Below are 21,793 nucleotides of genomic sequence, written 5' to 3' on the forward strand. Positions count from 1 at the left end.
TTTACATCATATTTAACTAGCAAGTCAAATGGCACTTTAGACATCCTCAATCGATTAATGAGTGAGTGAGCAAGTGAAATTCATTCCATCTATGCTTTCTGGCCAAATCAGTTGCTTTCTTTGGGTGATACACCGTCAAATTGCGACCTGCATCATGATTTTAATCTATATATATATATATATATATATGTATATATATATATATATATAAATAAAAGGCAAAGCCCTCACTCACTCACTCACTCATCACTAATTCTCCAACTTCCCGTGTAGGTAGAAGGCTGAAATTTAGCAGGCATATTCCTTACAGCTTACTTACAAAAGTTAAGCAGGTTTCATTTTGAAATTCTATGCGTAACGGTCATAACGGTTGAGAACGTTCGTCATATTGAACTTTCTTATTTATGGCCCCATCTTCACGAAATTTGGTAGGCGGCTTCCCTGCGCTAACCAAAACCGATGTACATACTTATTTCGATGGTATGACGCCACTGTCGGCCGCCATATTGAACTTTCCAACGTCACTAATTCTCCAACTTCCCGTGTAGGTAGAAGGCTGAAATTTGGCATGCTCATTCCTTACAGCTTACTTACAAAAGTTAAGCAGGTTTCATTTCAAAATTCTGTTGAACTTTCTTATTTATGGCCCCATCTTCAGAAAATTTGGTAGGCGGTTGAACCAAAACCAATGTACATCATTTCCATGTTGAACTTTCTTATTTATGGCTGAAATTTGGCATGCTCATCTTCAGCTTACTTACAAAAGTTAAGCAGGTTTCATTTCAAAATTCTACACGGTAGGTTGAACTTTCTTATTTATGGCTTCACGAAATTTGGTAGCTTCCTGTGCTAACCAAAACCGATGTACGTACTTATTTCGGTGGTATGATGCCACTGTCGGCCGCCATATTGAACTTTTCAACGGTCTTTGTTACTTATGGGCCCATCTTCAAGAAATTTGGTATGCGGGTTCCCAACGCTAACTGAATCCTACTTACGCATACATATATATCGTCCATAGCCTGCAGCTCGGTCACCGTGTGAGGCGGCGTTGGTCCCCATCCCAACGCCTCCCACGTTGTTGGCTGCTTGCCTATATAAGGCCGTCTGTCACTCCGGTCTCTACATTCCCTTCCTTGCTTCGCCACAGGATTCATGTCTCCCTGCTGATAACTACAGCCTTTTTATTTAATCCACGGCTTCTCCGCTGTTTTATTGTTCGTTTATTACGATTATAGTTATTGTTTAGGTATTTTAGACTTACTTTACATTGTTCAGGTACCCATTTCCTTTATCATTCCACCTGTACCCCCATTAACATGTCTATCGAGGTGATCACCATCGATCAAAGAACTGTCACTTACCGAGTGGTTTCCATGCCCGGAGATGGCACCTACCTTTTCCATTCTCTTTGTTACATATTGCACGGCCATATCAGGCTCAATCTTGATATCCGGAGGAACATTGTGTCTTATGTATTGAATGACTGGGACAGGTTCAAGGTGTGGACTGATGACGGTACAGGAGATAATTATACTACACAGGAGCACTATAAGAGTGAAATGCTTAAGCCCTTCACCTATGCATCTGCATGTGAGTTGATGGCTGCTGCTGAATTGTTCGGTTGTTGCTTTCAAGTGTACCGAAATGTCCAAATATTTTACACCTTTCAACAACCGCCAGTGCCTCTTAAACGTCTTAGACTCACAGGTGACGATTTCAGTAGTGGACACTTTGATGTTTATGAATGTTTAAACTCCTAAAAGCTGGATGTGAAGTTGTTGATGAAACCGGTTGTATGCTTACAACGCTTGACAGATGCCGAATGTCACTTCAACACAAGTCCTGCAAATACTGTCGTCATTGAAACAAACCACGAAACTCAAACCGATTATGACAGCAGCAATCCAAGCTGTGAGATTTGAAACAAGATTACTGTTTACATGGCCAACTGTAAGTTGCATGCTTAAGAGTAAGTTCAGTGCACAGCTTGGTCATATTACCACCGGAGGGCCGATCTCACAATGTGGTATACAAAGAGATCCTTAACAAATAATTATTGCTATATTTTCCCTCAGTTTAAAAAGGTTTAATTTTCTTCTTGATAAAAATTTTAAGTCAGTACTTTGCCGCTGCGAAGCGCGGGTATTTTGCTAGTATATATATATAACTCGGCCACTACCTGGCCAGGACGCCAACAGAGTGGAAGGACCAGGGGAGAGGGCATCGATGAGGCAATACCTCCCCTGGGACACTAGAGGGCAGCCCTCCTGGGTGGCTGTGGCACTACGGATTCCCGCAGGGCATGTCAGGAGCTGGTGTTTGGTGAAGCCCGGTTGGGTTATGTAGGGGGCCGCCAGGGGGAGCTGCAGAGCCCTATAGAGGACCCCCATTGCACCTGGGAGTGATTCCAGATAAAATTGAAGGACCTGAATAAGAGGAGCCGCCTCATTTCATTGAATGGCAAAAGTCAGGAGGAAGAGGACAAAGCCTGAGGAAGAGTGGAGGGAGAAGGACTAGCGGCAAGAAGGAACTGTGTATTGGTGCTGGTGATTGTGCACATACATATACAAGGTGCAGTCAAAATGTTCCTGGAGTTTTGATACTGTATAGTGTGGTGGTGACAAACAACACGTCCGCCTGTCTGTGTCCGGGCCGCGTCCACATCTGGCGTAGTTGGCAGGATGCTCTGCCTGTTTCAAGGCGTGCCGCGGGTGCTGTGTACACACAGCCCCGCGGGGTAAAGGAACCCCACGGACCGCCAGGGGTCCACAGGAGGGCCGTTTTCCCCTGCCGCGGACGGGCGGTGTGCATGGAAGGAATGCAGCGGGCTCCGATGAGCATGCCGTTGCTGGAGGCACCCGGGACGGCATGGCGTCCAGAGAGGCCACGCCGAGGAGGTTTCCTCAATTAGACAAGTCCGGGGAGGTGAGTTCCCTACCTATCAGCAACCGGCCCGTGGGGGCCGGGCGTGTGTTTTCTTTTACAGGCAGGGACTTCCCGGATCCACGTCAGTGGCGGGCGCATGCCGGTCTGTGGGGCTCCGGCAGCACGGCGGCAGCCGCGAGGGCTGCGGAGGAAGAGACTCTGAACCTCGAGAAGTGCCGGCAACAACAAGGCTGCCGGCAAGCACGTCGCCGCCGCAGAAGGGGAGGCAAGATGGCCGCGGACCAGAAGTCCCTTCCTCTGACAGGCACGCGATTGGATGGTGTGTCTTGTGTGCCCGCCAATGACTGCAGAGAGGCGACACCAAGGAATGTCCATCACGTGTAGGGAGGAGACCCGATTGGGCCAGAGGAGGAGGCCCACAGGAAGTTTCTGGCGTTGGAGGCTGACAGACAGGTAGGCCACACGTCGGTTAACTTCCTGTCTTTGCCGACTGCTCTGTTGGAGCTGGAGGCGTGCCTTCAGCCCACGGAGCAGCGTTTATTCCAGGTGCTACATGCCCTCCGGGTAGAGATGCAGGTACTGGAGAGGAAGGCAGTCGCGTCCATAGAGGAGCTACGATCAGCGATCCGATGGCGCGGCGTGGTTTCGCCGTCCCCGTACAGTATGAAGGGAGGGTGTGCTGAACATGGCTGTGATGTTAAAGATCAGCTTCAAGTAATCAGCCCTCTGACAGTAGGTGCGGCGCAACGGGCTGTACGCACGGCGTGGGGGGAGTCCGTGAGGACGCTGCCTGGACACGGGCTGCTGAGTTGCCCAGGTCCTAGCGCCCTCCGCCCCGGAACCCGCGGAGAGGGTGCCAAACAGGCAAGTGCCGGGGTGCCGAATGGAGGGGGGAACGCTGCCAGTGCGTGGCACAGGAAGGGTGCCCAGGCAGTGGTTCTGCCCCTGTGTTTCTCTCTATTGCAGGGACGGACCCTGGACGAGCAAAAGGACCCCCTTCGTTGGGGATCTGCCCTCAGATGTTGGACCGCTTGTTGAGGGATCTCTCTGCTGGTGTGCTGGTGCCACCACGGCTGGAGGAGGCTGCAAGGGAATGAGTGACTCCAAACAAAGGGGTGTGGAGGCCTCGGAGGAGGTGCCGAACGAAGGGGCCCCGGGGTGCCGGTAAGAGGGGGGAGCGCAACTTGTGCGAGGCACAGGAGGACATCAAGGGCTGGTACTCAGACTGCGTCTCCGCCCCTATTCCTGTTTAGAGAACAGGACCAGACCTCAGCTGTCCTGGAGTAGGACCCGCTTCGGAGGTGTGCTGCCCTCGCGGGACGTGTCGCTCTTCCTGTAGTGGTCTTCGTTGGCTGTGGGGGACTGTCAGGGATGCCAGGGGCAACGACCCAGCTGGGGCACCATGAGGGACCGGATGTGGGTCTGCGCCCACCCTGGATCACGTGGGGGCTGCCTTCCTGGTTGCTTTGGGGGCCACGGGTTAAGGGCATGGAAGCCCCACCCTGCAGGGGCCCATGGTCACCGCCAAGAGGCGCCCCAATGCCTTGGGGACCTGTTCCCTCAGCACTTCTGCCACACCAGGAAGTGCTGGGGGGAAGATTAGGAAGGACACCTGGAGAGCTGCCGGGAGAACAGCCGGCACTTCCGCCACGCTGGGGCGTGGCCAACGAGGGAATGCTGGGAGCCACCTGGAGCTCATCCAGGAGAGAATAAAAGGGGCTGTCTCCCTTCATTCGAGGCTGGAGTCGGGTGGAAGACAGACGAGGCACAAGAGAGAGTGTGGAGACGGCCGGAAGAAAGGCATTGTGAGGCCAGGACTGTGTGTTTGGGGTTTGTGAGTGTGCACTGGACTTTATTCGGTGTCTGAGTGACACGTATTTTTGTAAATATTGTAAATAAAAACGTGTGGTGGTGACAAACAACATGTCCACCTGTCTGTGTCCGGGCCGTGTCCACTATATATATATATATGTTATTTGTATTTACTTCACTTGTAAAGGCACTGTGAAAAGTTCTATATAGATTAAAGACTTTGATTTGGGGGTAGAGGACTCAAAAACATATGCATCACCTAAGTAAACAATAGAAAGGCAACATTTACTAATCTAGCTCACTACTTTCTACAACATGAAACATATTATTAAGGTAGGAGCCTCTGGCTTATATCATAATTAAAATAAATCTGTTTTGTTCCATTCTCATAATTATCACAGTGTTTGTGTTACTAATGTAATGAACACATCACTGAACACAAATCAACCTGAATAATGATCTCATTGTGCTCTGAGGTTCTATTAAATACAGGTTTGCACAGCTTAAGATATGATATGAGCGTCATTTCACATTACTCCAACAAGTGCCAGTTTTGTCAAAACCAATATGTGTTGTTATCATCTTGGGCAGCACCATACCTGAGCATCAGGGACATCAGATATACTGCATAATATGGACAGGTGTATTGCTGTTGGCTGACCTTTAGAAACAATAAGCTTCCACAAAATTAGAACAATTTCTTGTACCTCCCCTAAATAGTTATTATAATTATGGAAAAGGACCCAAATTAAAAATGCATTTGAGCATTAAAAGTGCATTAAAAGTAAAACATTAAAAAGATTGTTATAATTTTGGATTATTTCTTTAAAGCTGTTAGACACTAGAAGTTGACTCACATTCTAGCTGGGTGTCTCTGATATGAAGTTTGCATGTTCCCAATGTGGTCTGGTTTTTCAAACATTTTCTGTTTATTAGAGCTGGGGCTGTCAATTTGCTAGGTGTGAGTGTACATACGATACATGGTTACTATGGCTTCTGTACTTCAAAGACTTTCAGTTAGATGGATCTGGGAAACTGAATTTTTAAGGTGTGAAGGTGAGTGGTCAGGTAAGTGAGCAGACTTCCTGTCTACGATTGACTGCTATTATGTGTTCACTGCCCATGACTGTGTATACATACGTATCTATACAAAAATGTAGATACACAAAATAAATGGCTGCATTGAACTGGGGATTGTTCCTGTAATTGAACCCTATTCTAGCTGGGACAGACTCCATTACCCCCCCACGACCCTGTTTCTGTCAGGAATAAGTGGGTTAGAAAATGACTAACTGATGACAGAACAGATGGAGATGACAATGGTGTTTATTTACAGTCATTCAATGCTTATTTAAAATAGACACTTTACAAAATAGTTAAAATAAACCAAGGGCAGCTGTTGGGCTATAACCCCCTAAGGATGATAATTCAATCCCAACCTGTGTTATCAGCTAACCAGCCACTGCTCATATATTACAAATATGGAAACAGTTGTCCTATGATGCTGTCTGTAAGTTTATTTTCTTTTCTTTATTTTATCTAGTTATTTTTTTTATAAGATACATTTTCCCTGCATGTTTTTCTAGACTTTTTTCACTAAGGATTCTCGAAATGCCAGATACAAGTCAGAAATTAACCTCACATGAGACAGCCACTCATTGCAGAACATATTCGTAGCCAGCATAGAGTACAAGGTGGCTTCCACATGTAACCAGGGAAAACATGCAAATGTCACACAGAATGACTAGGCTGGAGGAAGAATCCATTTCCCTGTATAAACAATTAAAAGGATCACTTTGTTAACAATATACATGACCAGAATAGTGACAGTTCATGTGGTGAAACTGATATCTTCAGCATTAATACATTATGGTTCTGGGTACAGTATTTAATTTACAATTATTACAAAGTATTCACCTAACAGCTATAAGGCCATGATGATCTACATACAAATAGGTTTCTCACTGTGTACGTCTTCTGAATAATTTGTCAATATGATACAATAATAATGACAAAATTTCCATTCAATTTTTTTTGCTGGTTTGTATTATTTATTTTTATATTGAACATCAGGAATCTGTTTTATAAAACTGTGTGGATTTGAGCGTAAAAGTATGCATACATCAAAATACAGGAAAATGCATAGACCAAAAGAATTACATTCTTAAACACTGTCGTACACACATTTGTACACAATTTACCCTTTATTAGTTGTAATTATCTTGTAAAGGTGTGTATGTGAACACACCCTAAGCCTGCCTAGTTGCCACCCTGAAACAACCATATATGGACCATGCTAATCAACCTCATGCATATGCAATCATGATGCTGAAGACCTTTGTTGGTTGACACTTCGACCTACATTTGAAGATTCCTACAGTGCACTCCATGACTGCGCACACAAGAACATGCACTGCATTGCAGTGCCTCTACTCTGTAGTTGGGCGGGTGGGGTTGGGGATAGGGGAGGTCATTGAGCCAGTGTCACTATCACATGTAGCATGTAAAGACATGATTGATTTTATAATGAAGAGTTTAGGCCATATGAAAAACACTGAGTGTTCAGCCAGTTACCTTACCAAGAATCCAGCCATTATGTATAGGATGATCAGCAAGTCATCTGCCAACACTAGTTTGCCTCAAAATAAATGAATTGTGGATTGACTGACTCAGTTTTGCAGTACAAGTGACTTGTACATTAATGGAATGAAACTAAGCAGTCAATTGTTCTGATTAAGTTAAGAAAATCCCACAGCAAACTGCCTGTTTATGTTGGTCTGTACATCCACACAACATGGAAACTGATTATAGCACCACAGAAGTCATTGATGGCTTCTGGCACAGAAGGCACAGGGAAGCTGAAGCTTGGCTAAAATATTCCTGACTTGTTCAATCTGGCAGGTGCCTGTTACCAGAAAGCCAACCTTTGTTAAAACTTGGATATGAACAGGTGTAGCCTGATTTTAAGCAGTCTGTCTTTTTAATGCCAGGAGCAATTTGGCACATAGTTCCAAGAGTATGACTTTTGGAAGACTAAATCAGCTCATAAGCCAGTCTTCATCATGGGCATAAACATCCTGCTGGTTCGTAAAAGCTTGTTTGGTTTATATATAACCATTTGCATCCTCTTCAAGTAGTACCAAACAAGCCATGTAACACCATTAGGTTATAAATATGTTCCAGAGCATGAGATTTAATCACACCTGTGTTTTTATGTCATGCAATTTTTCGCAACAAGTTATTACGTTGGCTCTAATCCTGAGAAATATCCAAATAAGTTCTTCAGTGCAAATACGCAGCATTGGTCCTCTTATAAGGCAACTAAAATAGAGTCCATCATATTCTTAACTTTTAAGGTTTAATATGTTTTTCCATGACAACTCAGATTATATTGACTCCTCAGTGATATAAATTATCACATGTGAGTTGTCATTTAGCTGGTATGGCTACATTTTTATCAAAGGTGTAATCATTTCCCACATTCAGAAATGTTGCGTACAGATGAATTAGAGTTACCATAAATATACCCAAGTTCTCCCATCAAGTTTTCTTTTATGAATTCTGACTTTTCCCTAGAAAGTTGTGTACACACATTTTGGACATTTTTTTTATGTGCATATACAAGATTTATATCTCATACCCCAGATCCCCTGATCTTTGTCAAGGAGTCACAAGCTCCTTCCTAATTCTACCTTCTGAATAGACTCAATTCTTTATCAGATTTTGTTTGTCTTGCTTTGCTTCAGGGAGTTCTCAAACTTGGTCCCATAAGGGCCAAAGCGTCTAGTTTACTGAACTTCTTGCTTATTTGGGCCTCTCATTTCCCTGTTCCCAATCATAAGTACCTATCAGTGCTGACCTTCTTCCTGACTCCAAGAAAATGCATTAACATATAATGAATGCTGCCAAAATGAGGTGTTATATTTAGCTGGCTGAGAGTCCTTGATTATAGCAGTCTTCCTCAATAGTTGAAAAAAAAACAGAAAAGAGTGCATACTAGACTTCAGTTATCACAATGTTATGTCACATGCAACATAGGCAAGCTGAAGTAATGAGTGCTAGGCAAGAGCAAACTGTGGATGAGATGGTAGCCCTTTGTAAGACACATACACCCACACTCACTCAGACTGGGCAAATTTAAAGTCATCAATCAACAGAATGTGAATTTGAATTGAAATCAAAATGCTAGGGGAAAACCCACAGGCATTTCACACAAACAGTGTCCTGGATCTTTTGGCAATGGTGCTAAACACTGTGCCACCTGCAACTGAACATGTGTACAGAATGTTAGCTGCATTGTTAGGAATGGACATAATTAAACAGAAAAAAGCAGTACAATCTCCATAGTGAGAGCATTCAAGAAACAGACCGTAAAACCTATAAGCTAAAATGAATCTTTACAGAATAAACTATTTTAAAACCCATTTACTAGATTAGATCCAAAAACAGAAAAGCAAAAACCCCAGTTATAAAGGGTGTTCAATTTGAATGTGTTAGAGCACATTTACTGTAATTTCTCCTCATCACTTTTGTACTGATCTGTCTTTGTTCTGTCACAAAGGTTCACATTAAAACAGAAGTCACTTTATTGATCTGCACATTCCTTTATCACTGACTAACCCTGTAACCCCAGACTTTATCTTCTCAGATACAATTTTACCCTTATCTTCACCTCTTTCCGTGGCCCTCTCTCATATCCAACGAAGGCATGGTGTCAGATAAGAACTTCTTGGTCATTTAGACTAGTAAAAAGCAGCATGGCAGGCCTGTTGAATATGAACAGTATTGTAGCTGGGATGGAATTTATGATTTATGTGGATAACGTAGGTGGGAATGGTTTAGATCAGGGGTCGCAAACCTTTCAGTGGTGTTTTGCCGAACCTATGTTACAATATTATTCAGTGTGCCAACATAATTATACCAATTTTGTTATATATGGTTTTAAAATTGGCCTGGTTATAATGGGCTTCAAAAATATTTACTAGTAGATATTTTTGAAGCCCATTATAACCGGATCTTACATTATTGCTCATTCAACGTTTTAAAATGCATAGGATCATATGCGAAAGGAATGTTTTGTCAAGTGTTTTTATAACTACATTCGGTGGCTTTATTTTTGGTTCCAATTAGATCATATTGGCTAAAAAATATTTTTAAATATTTCTACTCTCAACCCCACAAAAAAAAAGCATGAATTAATTCAATAAATAATAACTCTTTTGATGGTAAAAATGCTGAAATCCACAAACTGGCAAGAGTGTGTAAATGAAAGGTTATTGTACTGAGCAGATCACCTAAAATGATAGCAATGCTGCCAGTTCCCTGAAATGACAACATTTTATAAGGAATATTTACAATGTTGGGATGCTTACAATGTTAGAGCTGAAAAGTAATGCAAAAGCATTTGGCATAACACAATAAATTAAAGAGCCAGGTTCATTTAACAGCAAAATGGATGGACTTGTGAAAATGGCACTACAATAGTGATGGTCCCAACAGTTATGAAGGAGAGAAATAAGCACGGAGTGCATCTAGAGGCAGGCTGAAACACATAGAAAAGCAGGAGCAAAGTTCAAGTAGCACATACTGTAGATTCAAGGTTTATCTCTTGTGTGTTCTTGCTACAGGGGTTGTTCTGTTTATTCTGTTTCAGTATGGTTGTTCCAAATTATGGAAAACAGCTGTAGTAGTTCATTCAAAACTGAGCCATTGAATACACAAATATCTTCAGGGAAGCTTGGTTGATTTCAGATTGTCAGATTAATAATTAAACTCTTTTGCAAGCATTCCAGACCGTTTCACAGTCATTGAGCTAACTGACCACATGCCACTAACCATTAATGAACCACAAACCACTAATGAACCACATACTCAAGGACAATAGTGGAAATTAAGGGAAGTGCATTTGAAACAAGTCAGGAAGCACTTCTTTATGCAAAGAGTTGTGAGACTCTGGAACAAACTACTGAGACATGGAGTTGAAGTAGAAACCTTGAAAACCTTTAAGAAGATTCTGGATGAGATATTGGGACAGCTTAGCTGTCAGCTAAACAAATGGGCTTGGTGGACTGAATGGTCTCCTCACATATATTAAATTTATGTTCTTATGTAACAAAAGAATTGGGTGCCATTATAGTTTCATTTCCAGACTGAAAACATTATAACTGGGACACAATGTCTAGCGCTCAGGTTTCTCAATTTGCTTTTTCTTTGCCTCTCCTAACCTCCTACAAAATTACTTGGATTACTGTACTTGCAACTTTATAATTCCTATGGGTGGGTAATATATTCACCTTGATAAGATGGGAGACCCTTAGTCTTAAAGCATGTGGTGGTCCAAAGGAATGACAGTTGCAACAAAATAAATGCTTGGGCGCCAACCTGGCTGTCCCCATTTACTTCAACCGAAAAATGAAAAAAAAAAGCTCAATGGTATCAAAATGGAACAAAACAACAGCCTCCAGTTAACGTGAGGCAAAATAATATATACATTTCTTCAAGTTATAGAGGTGCTCAGTCTCTGGTTGCTCAGTTGTGAAGCAACACCTCCTTCTGAGTGGCTGTGCTTTTATGACCCAGAGACTGAAAGGTTAAGAGCCAGTTGCCCTCACTGGGCAGTTTCTCAGTACTGTGGAGGAAAAGGATGACAACACAGTTAACTGCAGTACCACCTCTCAGTCTGGGATAGAACAACATACCTGCAGGAACGCGGAGGGTGACCCTCTACATGCATGTGTGGCACATATTATAATCATGTAGTGAGTTTTAGTGTGCTGTAATTTATCAAGCACTTCCCAACTTGATGTATTGCAATACAATGGAACTCAAATGTGTTGTCTTTGCAGCCTTCTATCTATTAAAAGGTACTGCTCCTAATGTTATATTTATTTACATTTTATGTGTTGTCTGCATGTCCCAGACCAAGAGAAATATGTTTGAAAAGTGATAGATAGATAGATAGATAGATAGATAGATAGATAGATAGATAGATAGATAGATAGATAGATAGATAGATAGATAGATAGATAGATAGATAGATAGATTCTTGTTATTTGAGAGATGTGGCTAGTGGTCACTCAGTGTGTATGCCTAAGCACAGTACAATTAAATCCCACATTATGGAAAAACCAGGTCTGCGAATCACTGTCTTCTTGTGGTGTAAAGCTCAGCATTCTGTTCTGTGTTAAAATGCTAAAATTACAGTAGTTAACACAAATAGGCTTTACCAACATTATGTCACTTAGTCAGACTATCATCTTTAGCTTTTGCTGAGCATTTTGCACAGTAATTTAGTCATGTGTACGCTAGTAATTACACGTGGTGGTGGCTGCAAACAGTTTTATTATCATCTTTTAGCCTATAATTATTAATTCAAGAGCTACATTACAAAACTGACTCCATTGAAATATCCTTCTGTTTGTTTTTTGAATCATATTCATTCAGTGCAATGTCAAGGATTGCTGATCCCATTCAACTATAGATGTAATGCTAGCCACTATCCTCCCTGCCAGCTCTTCCAGCCTATCATGTTATATCTTTAGGTCAGCGTTTCTCAACCTTTAAGTATTTGTGACCCGAGTTTTCAAAACAGTTTTAATCACGCCCCTCCTAACATTTTTTTGAAATGTAGATGCATATTTTATTTTACCTACTTAACTTTCATTGATATTTATCTAACTCTATATTTATTGTTCTAGTATCAGAGTGTAGTTTCAGTTAATTTGTTTTGGTTTCAACAGATGTTTTTTTCATATTTTTGATTCTTCTCTTCGCATCCCCCTTTTTGTTACTTCGCGCCCCCCTAGGGGGGCCCACCCCACAGGTTGAGAACCACTGCTTTAGGCATTTCCTGACTAGTTCTTGATGTTATTTTACCTAGATTTTGGGAAATGGATGAATTGTGCCACTTCATCTGTGGCAAATCTTTACCAGATACTTGCAATATATATGTAGAAATGTACTGGTTGGTATCTATTCTGGTTTTCTCTAAATACTGGCCACTGGAGTTATAGGTTTGATAGGTAGACCCTTTATTTTCATAAAGGAGAACCCTAGTGAATCATTCAGTACATTTACATGTGCCTCAGTTACCCAATTATTCACAGAAACCTATTTTCTAAAATGCCAAGTAAACCAATATTCTGGTTAGAGAAATCAGGTTATTACCTTAATAATGGTTAACCGGGTTACATTTAAGGATTTTGTAGTCTGTGCATGCCCGTTGCATTCTGTCAGCCTACACATGTATTTGCTTTGCATGCGCTTTCAGCAGCCATGGGTAAACACGTCCACAAACTACATTTCCTGATTGCATTGTTCCTTCTTCTTGCTGAAATAATTTGTCAATATTGCAGAAATTACTAAATTTACGTTGATGAGCTGAATGTATCGTGCAAATCTCCGCAACACAATCTTGAGAGCAGTAGGGTAACACATTAAAATTAATGTGCATTATATAAAGTAGTTTGATTACTTTTTAAAGTAACAAATAACCAGCATATATCTTATTGAAGTAAAAAAAAAAATACCTGTCTTATTATTGTAAGTTACCCACACTGGGTGCTGTACAAGGCTCAATCGCATAGCCAAGCAGAAAGGAGTTTGCTGCTTGCAATCCGGTAACTGAAACCTTTAAACAAAGCATCAGTTTGACTATGAATATTTATGAAACACAAGAAAATATTACAGATGTTATGCTTATTGTTGAATGGTCAGTGGCTGATGATGTTTTTTAACTCTTTTTTGTTTAATAACATTGGAGTGTTTTGGCTCGAGAAGACTACTTGTCAGTGTGGAATTTCAAGAAACTAGGTATTTTTTAGGTATTTGGTACACTCTATTAAGCCCCGGGGCAAAACTGCCTTTTTGCTTATGTGTATATGTGTAAACACACTCGTTGACTCTTGCATAGATAAAACTGACATATGTAGTCATTTTACCTCGTAATGTAGTGGTAGACCACACTGGCAGGTTTGGATTGTATTTCATAAAATTTCATGGATGAGCTCAGTCTATTTATTGTTATTTTACACAATACCTTCAACACAAGGACACTTGGGGCGATGGCTGGCTCTGTTGCAAGTGTCATGAATTTAAATTATTAGGTAGCTCACACCTTTATCCAAGACAACTTGCAACATTTGAGATACAATTGTTTTTCCATCTGAACTACAGGCAGGAAAAGTAACTTGATCATGGTCACACATTGTCAGTAGTAAGACTTGAACCCACAACCTCCGTGTTTGAAGCCCAAAGCCATAACCATTATGCCTCATGCTCAGTCTCTCTTTGCACATTCTCTCCTTGTCCTTGTGGTTTTCCTCTGGATCCTCAAATTTTCATCTCATGTGCAGATTATGTTAACTTGTGACTAAATTGTTTATACGTAAGTATACTGTGTGTGTCTGAGTGGTCCTGGAATTTCTGTTTCCCACCTTATGTCCAGTGCTGCCAACCCCGAATTGCATGCATATATAGTACCAAAAGATGCTTTACAAAGCAACAAAAGCTTGAATAGTGTTGAATAAATTGGATGGAATAGTTACATATATTTTCTAAATTTGCTTAATGTAAATGCCTTGACTAAAACGTGACTACTAATGATATCTCTCACACCATCGCATCCTCATAATTTTGACTCTCCAGTGAGCTGAATGTGCACAAACGACTGTGCTGAACTTCGTTATATTTTATCCAGGCAGTGTACATGAGCAATTTTAGGTTTTATGGTACACATTATAGAGTAAAAGACAGGGGAGGTTATGACTAAATTATATAACAAATTGGTGAGGCCTCATCTTGTGAATTTGTATCATGTATAGTTTTGTTCTCCAAATAATAAAAAAGAAAAGTAGCACTTGAAAAAGTCCAGAGAAGATCAATTTGGCCAATTCTGGAATGGTGAGATCTGATGCAGGACTGAAGGAGTGGAACCTTTTAAGTTTAAGCTAACAGAATACTAGTTAGGAGAACATATAACTGAAGTGGCCCAAATTATGAAAGAATAATATCTCTCTATTATAAAAAAAAAATATTGGGATAAAAGATGAGACGTGATTTTCTCAGAGAGACACTTTCACGTCCCGCGAGTCGAGACTTTGTGCCAAGAGATTTAACCACGCCCGGGGCCGAAAATAAAAGACAAAGAGTAGATGTCAAAGTAGCACGTTGTAAAGACTTCAAAAACATTGGCATGATACACATGCAGAGCAGGTTAAAGATAATAGAAGAATGAAAATTCGAAAGTCTGAAAAAAAATGATAGAAAAGATTGCATTAGCGCTAACAAACAGAAATTATTACCCAATGAAATAACAGAATAGCGAAAACAGATCAAATATATTGTTTGGATTTAAACTTTAAGTCAGAGACTTGTAGACTGTGTAATTCGTGTTGCCATCAGGGAAAAGTAGTGTTTCATCCCAATGAAGAGGCGTATCCATGAGAATTAAAAGATTTGTTGTTTGGTGAAAGTGAAATCCCGCAAGAGAAAATTTCAAGCACCGCAAGACTAGCGATTATGCAAAGAGATATGGAAAAGTCATCCCCATATAACCATGCACACGGTTCAATCATTTCTCATTTGTGTGAATGCTATTCTCAGACACATTTCTTGTAGAGAGAAAGAAACGATATTCACTCACAGGCAGTTATACGTTGTGTTGTCATGATGTAATTCCAAACACGAAATCAAAGTTCAGTGAGATATTTATTAAAGGTAAAAGTGAAAAGAGATTGAATATATGGACATAGGTGATATGACAGTAGTATATAGATATTGTAAGGCTTTAAACTTTAAGTCAGAGACTTATAGATCGTCTAATTCGTGTTGCCATCAGAGAAAGGTAGTGTTTCTTTCCAATGAAGACGCCTTTCCGCAAGAATTAAAAGTTTTCTTGTTTGGTGAAAGTGAAGTCCACATACGCCAGCGGCAGAGATACAAAGTTGCTGGCGCAGAGCACAGGCAGGTGGGTTAGTGAGTAAAGTGAGCAGCCCCCCTAGTTATTAAAATATGTCAATTAAAATCATAGTTAGGAAATGATTAGTATGGTGCATGTAAAACATTATTTTTAAAGGAGTTTGTCAACAAGGACATTGGGACACAGATATTAGCTCATTCAGAGTACATTTAATATTAATGTTAAAACATTTTTTTAACTCATGAATCATAGATGTATATGTGGAATAAATTATTCAATAGTATGGTAGACAGAAATACTTACAGGATCTTCAAAACTCAACTGTATGATATTGCACAATATGAATTGACAAAGCATGTTGGGCTGAATGGCCTCTTCTTGTCAAAATTGTTCTGACAGGCCACAGTAAGGTCCACTGCATTGAGACAGTATTCATGCTGGGGTTTTGAACCAGGCATGTGAAGTCATGAGGCAACACCAAGTCTGGTTTCAATATTATAATATTAACAACAGCCAAATACTAATTTTTTTCTGATATTTAAATGATTAAAAAGAACTGCAATGAAGAACAGTATTTTTTGGTGCTGTACATTTACAAAATATTTGAACCTTGGTTTCCAATCCTGCTGTTAGTGACTCATTTTCTGAAAAATGAGGATTTTCTACTTCTACATAAATGTTGCTTTAGCTTTACAACATATTTGTGTGTTTTTTATTTTTTTTTCCTTGTAGTATCATGTGCCAAGAACATACTGTAAGCTTCCAGTGAGTCACTGATGTGTAAATAACTGAAGTCACGATGCCTCATGGAGGTGCAGGAGTTGTAGGCTTCACAGTCCTGAACAGTTGTTATGAGAAGCTGACACCACACAAACAAGAAGTAGAAAAGAATTTGCATATTGTAACTGGCAAGAACCAGACAGAGCAAGAGAGAGAGAGTGAGGGGAGTGTGGGAGAATTTCCTAAGCAAATGAACCAAAAAAACACACACACAAAAAGGAATTGTTTGTTATAAAATGTTCTTTGAAGATACCACCCAGGTGTAGGACCTCAAAGAAAAAAGACTGTTTAGAGCTTATACAATTGTTCCTCCCATCCATTTCTCCATATTCATTAAAAAAGTTTGCCTTCTCTCCTTGGACATGTCTATGCAATCAGCTTGTATCTAATTTCAGTAAAGTTTAAGAAGCTTAAACAAAAAAGTATGAATTTGAAAAGAGATTGAAACTTTAATACTCTTGTCAACAGCCTGTGGGTCGCCGACTCGTATTTTAATTGAACTGATTGACTGAAATGAGTCTGATGGTTCCAGAAATGCAGGCTCAATTCCCAGGGTTTCCTTTTAATACTATAATAAGACCCGCTGTTTTTGATGATTCAGAAATCTAAAGTGGGATCGCCCTGAAGGTGTGCAAGAGGGTCCAGTGCAAATTTTCATCCTGCTTTGCAGCAAGTGCTACTGGTATAAGAATTGCTCATGCCAAAAATAATAATTATAATAATAATAATAAAAATAAATGGTAAATTGGTCAAAATTTACTGTAATCTGTAGGTAAACAAAAAAGTAACAATTTTTATAAGAAAGACCAAGAAATGAAATTAAACAAATTTTTAAGCGTGCACCAATTTTGTTTGCCTGAATTTCACAAAACCACCAATGGCTATAGCTCGCATTTGTGGAAATTTGCTTTTGAAGTGGGAGTGTCACAAGACATGTTTAGAATAAATCTTGCTGTTAATTTACCAACATATCTCTTAAACTCTTTTGCAAGTGTGGTGTGGTAGCTGCAGGCTAAGACTCAAATATGTCATTGTCCCTTGTATATCTGGGTGGATTAAAATGTCAGTGTACAACAGCACATAATGCAGATTTTCCCTTTTGCTTTCACAATTCAAATTGAAGACAAAGAGAAAATAATTAACTAAACTGGAGTTTTTTGCCTTGTGTCAGAAGCTGCCTGTTTAGTCTCTAGCATCCCATGGAACCTAGTTTTAGCGGATTTGAAAATGTTATGCTGTATAATTAACAGTGAGCAGATCTGTGGCACAGTGGATAGCTACCTCTATAGCTTATAAGTAACTTGTCACAATTACATTCTGACATACATTTTATATACTGTATCTAAAATAAACTGTTCAAAAAAATTAAAGGAATACTTTGAAAATACATCAGATCTCAATGGGAAAAATTCCTGCTGGATAGCTATAGTGATATGGACTGGGTAATATGTTAGGAACAAAAGGATGTCACATCGTTTGATGGAAATGAAAATTATCTACTTACAGAGGGCTGAATTCAAAGGGACCCCAAATATCAAAGTGAAAAAATGATGCGTCAGGTTAGTCCATTTTGCCAAAATTTCATTACAGCAACTCAAAATCATACTCAGTAGTTTGTATGGCCCCCACGTGGTTGTATGCATGCCTGCCAACATTGGGGCATGCTCCTAATGAGACGACTCATGGTGTCCTGGGGATCTCCTCTCAGATCTAGACCAGGACATCATTGAAATCCTGGACAGTCTGAGGTGCAACCTGGCAGCGTTGGATGGACCAAAATATAAAGTCCCAGAGGTGTTCTATTGGATTTAGGTCTGTTGAGCATGGGGGCCAGTCAATGGTGTCAATTCCTTCATCCTCCAGGAATTGCCTGCATACTTTCACCACATGATGCCGGGCATTGTCGTGCACCAGGAGGAACCCAGAACCCACTGCATCAGCATAGGGTCTGACAATGGGTCCAAGGATTTCATGCCAATACCTAATGGCAGTCAAGGTGCTGTTGTCTAGCCTGTAGAGGTCTGTGCAACCCTCCATGGATATGCCTCCTCAGACCATCACTGACCCACCACCAAACCGGTCATACTGAACGATGTTATAGGCAGCATAATGTTCTCCACAGCTTCTCCAGACCCTTTGATATCTGTCACATGTGCTCAGGTTGAACCATCTGTGAAAAGCACAGGGCAACAGTAGTGAATCTGCCAATTCTGGTATTCTATGGTAAATGCCAATCAAGCTCCACCGTGCTGGGCAGTAAGCACAGGGCCCACTGGAGGACATTGGGCCCTCAGGTCACCCTCATGAAGTCTGTTTCTGATTGTTTGGTCAGAGACATTCAGACCAGTGGCCTGCTGGATGTCATTTTGTAGGGCTCTGGCAGTGCTCATCCTGTTCCTCCTTGCCCAAAGGAGCAGATAGCAATCCTGCTGATCGGTTAAGGATCTTCTACGCCCCTGTCCAGCTCTCCTAAAGTAACTGCCTGTCTCCTGGAATCTCCTCCATGCCCTTGAGACTGTGCTGGGACACACAACAAACCTTATGGCAATGGTACATATTGATGTGCCACCTCTGTAGGGCCCAGGTATCGCCTCATGCTACCAGTAGTGACACTGACCATAGCCAAATGCAAAACTAGCAAACAAACAGTCAGAAAAGATGAGAAGAGAAATATGTCAGTGGCCTCCACCTGTTAAACTATTCCTGTTTTGGGGGTCGTCTCATTATTGCCCCTCTAGTGCACCTGTTGCTAATTTCATTAATACCAAAACAGCTGAAACTGATTAATAACCCCCTCTGCTACTTAACTGACCAGGTCAATATCCCAGAAGTTACACTGACATGATGCTATACTCTGATTAAAAAGTGTTCCTTTAATTTTTTGAGCAGTTTATAATTTTAACTAATCTGAATCTGAATTTGTGATAGCTTTTTGACTAGTCAGAACTTTTTGACTTTTCTCAGTGACTTTTATGGAGCATTTACTGTAATTGCCTGTAATTACTGAAAATGTTGACTTGTTACAACTAGAATTCTGTTGTTACATTTTGCCCAGTACAGGTTTGGGTGACACCTTACATCAGAAGCTGCTGGGACAGAATCTCCCATAACCCTGACATGAATAAACAGGTTAGAAAATGAATGGATGGGATTTTACAAGCTTGGTTTCTGGCTTCAGCCTAATGTTGTCCCCCAACCTGCTGAGACTCTTAATTAGATAAAGAGGGTTTGACAATATTTATTATAGCCTGGTCTGACCCCTCCATTTTGTCTTTTTTCTGTGTTTTTCCACAGGTTTCCTGAAGTAAAGTTTTACATGGGCTCTGCTAATCATAATTTTTGGCTCTGCTTTGTTAAATCAATTATGCTGAAGGTCTGGAAATGCCTTTTTCAGGTGTCCTGCTCTCCGTCATTGCCCAGTCCAGGTGTGTTTAAGCAGAATCAATGACTGGCCAATTAATTAGTAGGCAGTGTATGGGTCATAAAAAACAGAGACATGCCTTGAAGCATTACTTAAGTGATCTGATGTTTTGTGGCTACTGATTTTCTAGTAAGTGTTGCTGTACCATCTGTTGATTTCTTGTTTGGGCTGAAAGGTTCATTCCTGCTAGGCAGGTGTTTTGGTCTTAATTTATTTATTTTTTCTTTTTTTATATATATTTTCTTTTATTAAAATCAAAAAAACATTCCATACAAGCAAGTCAAGTTTAACAAAACTGGTTTGAAACAAATCGATTCCCACCCATGAGAAAGAGAGCTAGCTCAGCAGAGTAGCACTTTAATAATAGTAAAAATATGTAAGTAAATAAATAAATAAAAAGATAGAATAAAATAAGAGGGTAGAGAATGCACTTCTTCAATTTAAATGCTTATTCTAAAATGTTATTTATCAGATCCTACCAGGTTTTTAAAAAGTTTTATACAGATCCTCCAAGTGAGAATTAGATTTTTTTCCAATTTTAGATAATATATAATATCAGTTACCCACTGACTTAAAAGAGTTGAGTTAGAATTCTTCCAGTTGAGTAAGATGAGTCTACGTACCAATAGTGTATTAAAGGCAATTACAGTTTGTTTGTCGTTCTCCACTTTAAGCCCATCTGGAAGTACACCAAACACAGCTGTTAATAGGTTAGGAGGGATTGTGACACCAAGGCTGTCTGAGAGACATTTAACAATTTTTGCCCAAAATGATGTCAGTTTGGTGCAGGCCAAAACATATGGCCCAGTGAGGTTGGATCATGCCCTGGAAACATTTTTGGCAATTTTAAACGAGAGAGATGCGCTTGGTATATAATTTTAAGTTGAATAATTGTATTCTTTGCACATTTGGAGCTCGAGTGAATTCTGTGCATTGCTACCTTAGACTCCTTTTATGAGATGTTGAGTGATCGATCCTTTTCCAACTGTACCCTGGGATCTTTGAAAGGGAGGGACTTTAAAATGTTGTCATATATTACAGAAATGCTGTCTGAGTCCTCAAGACTGATCAAAATTTCTTCCAGTATAGAGGTAGGTGGGAGGTGAGGGAATTTGGGTAGGTTTTGTTTAACAAATTTTCTAATTTGAAGGTAGTGAAAGAAATGTTTTGCTGGAAAGTTAAATTTGGAATGTAATTGTTCATAGGATGTGAAAACGTTGTCTATGTACAGATCTCTAAGTGATTTAATCCCAGATGTTTTTCAGACATTAAAAACTGTGTACATTTGAGAGGTTGGAAAACGGTTGCTATTGTGCAGTGGTGCCACAGATAAAAGCTTCCCTATCTTAAAATACTTCCTACATTGGTCTTAATTTCTGAGAGACTTTCAACTCAAGGATGTTCTGTTTTGAGGATTTGTTTTCCGGTTTAAGCAAACAGAAATTAAGAGACGATGTGATGGAGTGTTTTCAAAATTATGAAGGATAGTAGTATGGTGGATCATCTAAGCATTGTGCAGAAGCTATTAAAACGGCAACAAATATTATATTATATCATTAAAACTGTTGAATATAAGTCAAAGGATGTTATGTTCAGACTATATAATGCACTAGTGAGACCAAATCTGGAGTACTATGTGTAGATCTGGTTACCACTGTACCAGAAAGACATAGTAGCACTTGAAGCTGTGCAGAGAAGAGCCACCAAATGCATCCCAGAACTTAAGGACATGTCCTACCTGAAAAACTCAAAGAATTAAACCTATTTATTCTCAAGAAGAGGACAATACATGGTGACCTAATCTAGGTCTTCAAAATTCTCAAAAGCATTGATAAAGTAGATCCTACCAAATTCTTTCAGGTAAATGGTGAATTATGTATTTGAGGACACCAGTGGAAATGAGTAGGATGTGCATTTAGGACTGAGGCCAGGAAGCACTTCTTTATGCAAAGAGTTTTGGGACTCTGGAACAA

The sequence above is a fragment of the Polypterus senegalus genome, chromosome 8 (assembly GCF_016835505.1).
Source record: "Polypterus senegalus isolate Bchr_013 chromosome 8, ASM1683550v1, whole genome shotgun sequence".
NCBI classification, from domain to species: Eukaryota; Metazoa; Chordata; class Cladistia; order Polypteriformes; family Polypteridae; genus Polypterus; species Polypterus senegalus.